The sequence below is a fragment of the Bubalus bubalis genome, chromosome 15, assembly GCF_019923935.1.
Source record: "Bubalus bubalis isolate 160015118507 breed Murrah chromosome 15, NDDB_SH_1, whole genome shotgun sequence".
Taxonomy (NCBI): domain Eukaryota; kingdom Metazoa; phylum Chordata; class Mammalia; order Artiodactyla; family Bovidae; genus Bubalus; species Bubalus bubalis.
In genome coordinates, this window is record NC_059171.1 from 14,721,928 (window position 1) to 14,729,452 (window position 7,525).

Genomic DNA, 7,525 nt, shown 5'->3' on the forward strand with positions numbered 1-7,525 from the left:
ATCTTATGAATATTTGTGTTCTTGTGAGTGGCTTGGGCTTCCCTGGTGGCTCAGTGGTAAAGGATCTGCCTGCCAATGCAGGAGATGTGGGTTCAATCCCTGGGCCAAGAAGATCCCCTAAAGGAAGAAATGGCAACCCATTCCAGCATTCTTGCCTGGAAAATTTCATGGACCGAGGAGCCTGGTGAGCTGCAGTCCATGGGGCTGCAAACTTAGCATAATGTCCTCAAGATTCATCCACATTGTAACATTTAATAGGATTTCTTTCCTTTTTAAGACTGAATAATACCCACTGGATCTATATGCTGAATTTTGTTTATTCATGCATCCACTGATGAAAATTTGGATTGCTTCCACTTCTTGGCTCTTGTGAAAAACGCTGCTATGAACATGGATGAGCAAATATCTCTTGGAGACTCTACTTTCAGTTCTTTTGGATATATACACAGAAGTAGGATACCTGGAACCTATGATAATCCTATATTTACAATTTTGAGCATTTTTCTTTTTTTTTTTCAATTTTTTTGCCACTTAAAAAATTTTTTAATTGAAGGGTAATTACTTTACAGAATTTTGTGGTTTTCTGTCAAAGATCGACAAGAATCAGTCATAGGTACACCCATGTCCCCTCCTTCCTATCCCCCTCCCCATCCCACCCTTCTAGATTATCACAGAGCCCTTCTCTAGTGACTGCACCATTTTACATTCCAACTAACAGGGTGCTACTGTTCCAATTTATTCATAACCTTGCCAACACTTGTTATTTTCTATTTTTGGTTTTGTTGTTGGCTGCACTTATGGCACCCCCTCCAGTACTCTTGCCTGGAAAATCCCATGGATGGAGGAGCCTGGTGGGCTGCAGTCCATGGGGCTGCTAGAGTCGGACATGACTGAGCGACTTCACTTTCACTTTTCACTTTCATGCATTGGAGAAGGAAATGGCAACCCACTCCAGTGTTCTTGCCTGGAAAAACCCAGGGACGGGGGAGCCTGGTGGGCTGCCGTCTATGGGGTCGCACAGAGTCGGACACGACTGAAGTGACTCAGCAGCAGCAGCACTTTGTGGCATTTGGGATCTTAGTTCTCTGAGGGATCGAATCCATGACCCTGCAGTGGGAGCTTGGAGTTTTAACCACTGAACCTCCATTGAAGTTCCTGTTTTTTTTTTAAACAGTAGCCATCCTAATGGGTATGAGGTGGTATCTCATTGTGGTTTTGATTTGTATTTCTCTAGTGATTAATGAGCATCTTTTTATATGCTTATTGACTATTGTATGTTATCTTTGAAGATATGTCTATTCAAGTTCTTTGCCCATTTTAAATTCAGCTATCTGGGGGTTTTTTGTTGTTGAGCTATAGGAGTTCTTTAGATATTTTGAGTATGAGCCTGTTATCAGATACATGATTTGCAAATATTTTCTCCTGTTTTTAGGGGGAAATTTTCACTCTGTTGATTGTGTCCTTCGAAACACAGAAGTTTTAAATTTTGGTGAAGTCCATTTAACACATTTTTACTGTTGTTGCCTGTGCTTTTGGTGTCATATTCAAGAAGTCATTGCCAAAGCCAATGTCATGGAATTTCTTTCCAAGGTTGTCTTCTAAGAGTTTCATAGTTTTAGGTCTTATGTTTTAGGTATTCAATCCATTTTGAGTTAATTTTTGTATATGGTATAAGGTAAGAGTGAAATTTTATTCATTTGCATGTGGATGTTCAGGTTCCCAGAACCATTTATTGAAGAGACTATCCTTTCTTTATTGAGTAGTCTTGGCATCCTTGGCAAAGTAAATTTGATCATATAGCTGAGGATTTATTTCTGGGCTCTCTGTTCTAGGCCATTGGTCTATATGTCTGTGTCTGTGCCATCAAACGTAAAGGAGTCAGATAGAAAATAATATAAATTTATGATTCCATGTATATAAAATTCCAAAATGCTTTAATCTATGGTGTTAGAAGTAAGGGGGTATCCTTGTGGGCGGGTAACAACTGTAAGGGGCATGAAGGGGTTTTGGTGTTACTGGTAATATTATTTATTGATCTTCATATTGATTATACAGGTATGTTCACATGAAAAGTCACTGAGTTATACACAGGTATTTGGCATTCATAATTACCAGACTCTTTATACTATTTAATATAATCTTAATTAGAAGTGGTTGCCTAGAAACAGAGACATATGATCAAAATCCATTGATTCTATACAGCTTTTAATTATAATGACACTCATTTTCCCCCACTGGATTTACAGTAGACAAGTTAAAGGAATAGATATAAGTTTCAGCCTTTCATATTCAGGGAGACCTCTTTTTCACATACCTGGGAGAGTAGTTAGAAGTGAGTGATGAAAGGGAATAAGTAATGCTTCTTATTGCATTCTTTGAAGAATCAACATAACATTGACTTTTGTTAGCTGACAGATAGCATTCGATTATAACACCTTCTCTAATTGCAATATTCTGATGATGCCAACTTTGACAAAAAACACCTTTTTTTTTTTCATAATGCCAAGTTGATCAGGACCCACCAAAATAAGGAACTACAGCTATTCCTGCAAACCCACATCAAGGGAAAAAGAAGGTGCAGACTTCTCTTCAGTAGTATGCATATTAGAGCTTCCCAATCTGTGTGCCTTGGTACACTGTGTGCTGGGAATGAATTACATGTGTATGGAGGCCGGATTCTACTCAGCCTTCAAGAGTGGTTAAGCCAGGCCTGAAGAGGAAAAAATTACTGGGCTGGTCATTCCTACAATGAGATACCTCGTTCTTCAAATCCATTGTTTCCTATAGATATTTTCCCTGTGTGCAGTAATGTACAAAGGGTTGGAAAGTCAGTAATGAGAAAAATAATAAGAGACTCCTAGCACAGTGAGGCAATGGCAACCCACTCCAGTACTCTTGCCTGGAAAATCCCATGGACACGGATGGAGGAGCCTGGTAGGCTACAGTCCCTCGGATCGTGACGAGTTGACTGAGCAACTTCACTTTCAGTTTTCACTTTCATGCATTGGGGAAGGAAATGGCAACCCACTCCAGTATTCTTGCCTGGAGAATCTCAGGGATGAGGGGACCTGGTGGGCTGACGTCTATGGGATCGCACAGAGTTGGACACGACTGACACGACTTAGCAGTAGCAGCAGCACAGTGAAGAGTTCCACTTATAAGCAGAGAATTATTTCTAAATTCTGATAGTAACTGAGCTTTCTGGATGGACCAGAGGAGTCTCTAGGGAAGAAAAACAAGATATAGTGGTTTACAGGGAAAGTTCTAGAGTCCAAGTACTTGTTTTTGAATGATGGCTCTATCATTAACCAATTGCTTTGAAAAGTACTTGAAAAACAAAATGACACTGCCCTGTGCCTCATTTTCTTCATCTATGATTCATATAAACCTACTTCAGGGAGTCATATGAAAATTAAATTCCATTAACTCAGTGCTTAGCATATAGTAAGTGATCAAGAAATATTAGCTATTGCTAACACTGACTACCATTGTGTACCATTTATTGAGTACCAGGCTTGAATGCCAGACTTGCAAGGAATTTTTATAAAGTTTATTCAATCTAATCCTCAAAGTAGGTTTATTATTTCCTATTTATAGATAAGAAAACTAATGCAGAGAGAGGCTAAACGACTTGTCCATGGCCTCGCTCTGCATTAGTTCTAGGTCACATAAACTCACGGTCTTTCAATGTTTTTGCTAATATACTCTCTGGGACATTAAAAAATTACTTCTATAATTTTCATTATAATTATAATAGTTACAAAGAATACAATTTCCAGCATTGTGAATACTGACATTTCAAAATAAAACTGTTATATCACTCTTCGTATCCAATGGCATTTAAATTTCACAGTGATTGGCTACTCACCATAGTCCATTTAAAAATACTTGAAAAAACTTATAATAGTTATAAATTTTACACAGTTCCTTTCCTTCCATGAACTTATTTTTCCATCTCAATGCCCTTATTCCAGGATTTTATCCCCCAGTTTTTATGATTCAAAGTATTTTTTGGCTTCCCTATCTGTCAGAATTCTTTACATTAATGCTGCTGCTGCTGCTGCTAAATCGCTTCAGTCGTGTCCGACTCTGTGCGACCCCATAGACAGAAGCCCACCAGGCTCCCCCATCCCTGGGATTCTCCAGGCAAGAACACTGGAGTGGGTTGCCATTTCCTTCTCCAATGCATGAAAGTGAAAAGTGAAAGGGAAGTCACTCAGTCGTGTCCAACTCTTAGCGACCCCATGGACTATAGCCTACCAGGATCCTTCATCCATGGGATTTTCCAGGCAAGAGCACTTTACATTAATAAATACACATAAATTTCCTGTGACTGTAAGGTCTTGTATTAAAATGTTTTTCTGAATTGAATTATCATTATATTTACCAGTAGTTCAAAATTCATTAAAATATATTATGAATTCACTAACTATTGAATATGGGCTTCCCTGATGGCTCAGTTGGTAACGAATCCGCCTGCAATGAAGGTGGCCCTGGTTCAATTCTTTGGTCGGAAAGATCCACTGGAGAAGGCATAGAGTACCTGCTCCAGTATTCTTGTGCTTCCCTTGTGACTCAGCTGGTAAAGAATCTGCCTGCAATGCGGGAGACCTGCATTTGATCCCTGGGTTGGGAAGATCCCCTGGAGAAGGGAGTCTATCCACTCCAGTATGCTGGCCTGGAGAATTCCATGAACTGTATAGTCCATGGGGTCGCAAAGAGTTGGACACCACTGAGCAACTTTCACTTCATAACTATTGAATATAAATGTAAGATACTGGAATGAGATAGATGGGGGTCATGTAGATCTGTAGAACTCTGATTAAGGGCATTATCAAAATGTCCCTTAGCTTGCTCAGGGACATCTCTTCCCTCAGGACCATGCATTTTTAGGGAGATGAGGGATATGTGAGAGGAATTCTTTCTTGAGCTTCTGGATCTTAAGCCTTTCATGCCTGTCTGCCTCTTGGAAAGTCCTTCATCACTAAGATGACTACACATTCCAGTTTATGCCTGTTGTTCTGGCGTAAGTATTAACAGAACCCCTGTCACTCTCTTAAGTAGCTCCGATTGGAGGATAATATTGATCGCCCCATCAAGTACCCCTTGTGGTTCCCCAAGTGAACATTATTCAGATCTGAAGACCACTCTTATAAACCAAGATGCCTGACTTTCTTTTCTCCTGTTAAATTGTAAAAATATTCATTGTACACTTATGTTCCATGTACTATATTACTCTGACATATCTTGTCATCAGAATATACCCCTTTTTTCTACTCCTCTTTTTTAACAGATAAGAAAACTGTAAATCCAGAGAGCTTAAATGACCTGTCACAGGTAGTAAGTGACTAAATCAAACTCAAGCCTTGCTCCCTGTTTCTAAACCCACGCTTATAATCAGGTGTAACCTATGGGTCTCCAGCCTTGCATTGATTCCCATCCTTCAGGCACTGGGGTTCCACCTTGTTGAAACTTGGGTTGTAGTTTAGGTCTGCCAAACTGCCCTTTTGTCCAAATCTCCACATCAAACACTTCCTACCAGGCTCCCTTTTACAGTTCCCAGCACTTTCTCTTCAACCCTATCCTGGTTCTGTTCACCAGGATTTCTTCTCCAGGTGACCGCACTGTGTCCAATCCATTTAGCAAAGGAATACAGAGCAATCTCTCCAAATGTTAGCCTTCTGCTCACCTTCCTAAGCCAATGTGTTGCTTCCCATAAAGATGAAGTCTGAAGCTCTTAAGATTTACCAGGCCTTTTTTCTCAAATGTACATGTCAGCCCTACTGAACTTTCTCCTTTTTCTTCTCCAACCTCACCCACTTTGCCTGTATTTGTCTCACACATATACCCATTTCCCAAACCCATTTTCTATTCATACTTGGGACTTCCCTGGTGGCTTAGATGGTAAAGAATCTGCCTGCAATGCAGGAGACCTGAGTTCAATCTCTTGGTGGGGAAGATCCCCTGAAGAAGGGAATGGCAATCCACTCCAGTATTCTTGCCTGGGAAATCCCATGGACAGAGGAGCCTGGTGGGCTATAGTTCATGGAGTCACAGAGGGTCAGATCTGACTGAGCAACTAACATTCATACTTGAGATCGTAGTTAGATCTCCAGGCAGCTTGGTTGGACTTTGTGAGCCACTCTCTGTCCCACTAACTTGGTTTCCTTCCAGTGGTGTGTTGGAGCCAAATGAAACAGTCTTAAAGCCGATTATTCACATCATTTCCCAAGTTCAGCGTTCCGTGACATCAGGTTGGCATCTTGAAACTGGCCACAGTGGAAATATTCACACAAGGGAAACTGACAAATGGTGCAAATCAGCGTCTTTTTTTTTCAACTGATTAGTCAACATTTATCAGAACAACACTGTGCCCCTCCTGTATTTTCATAACGCTTAGAAGACCATTTACTTTATTCATTCAGTGTTTACCTACTTCCTACTACATGTCAGACACTGTTCTTATTGATGAGGCTATAAAGGTGGGCAAATAAGATAATCCTTGCCTTTATGGAGCTGACAATGCTGAAAGGGGGTGATTGACCTTAGTCAGATATCCACATAAATTAAATTAAAAATGATATTTATGTTAAGACCAAAAAATGCTTTAAAAATCTACAATAGGTGGGGCTTCCCTGGTGGTCCAGTGGTTAAGAATCCGCCTCCCAATGCAGGGGACATGAGTTCTATTGCTGGTTGGGGAACGGAGATCCCACATGCTCTGGGGCAACTAAGCCTGCATGTGACTAGAGAGTTCATGTGTCACAACAAGAGAGAAGCCTGTGCACTGCAATGAAGACCTGGCATAGCCAAAACATAAATAAGTAAAATAAAATGGAAAGCACATACATGAAAAAAAAAAATCTGTAATAGGATATTTGACCTAGTCTAAGAAATTTTCCTGAGCTAAAATCAGATGAAGGATAAGTGTAGGTTTAGGAAGGAACAAGATGAAGGAGCATTCCAGGTCCAGGAAACAACATGTGCTATGGGTGGAGGGAGCATGACCCAATCAAGGGAAAGAGGACAAGTGTGGCAAGTGGGAGCTTGGTGGGAGGTGCAGCTGCAGAGTTAAGGTTACACAGGGCTTTGCAAGCCTCACCAAAGAGTGTTGTCTTTATCCTAAGAGCGATGGAAAGTCACTGAAGTGTTTCGAGCAGGTAAAGCACATTGAACAAGTGGAAAATCAGCACAGCGTGGCACTTCAGAAATCAACTCTGCAGCCAGGTTGCTTAGCTCGGAAGGCTGACTCTGTGACTTACTAGCAGTTTACTAGTAACTTCTATGCGCCTCAGTTTCCTCATGGGTTAAATGGTGATAAAACCTACTCTGCAGGCTGTTTATCAGGTTGTAAAGCTCTTAGAACAGTACATAGCTCATCATAAATGCTAATGAAAGTGCTTGTTCAATTAAATAAAAATGTCTTTGGTAAGACAACTGAATGTTGTGGGAGGGCTGTGGTCTAATAGGGGATGCAGATGAAAACAAATCATTATAAAATAGCATGGAGTAAGCACAAAAGATA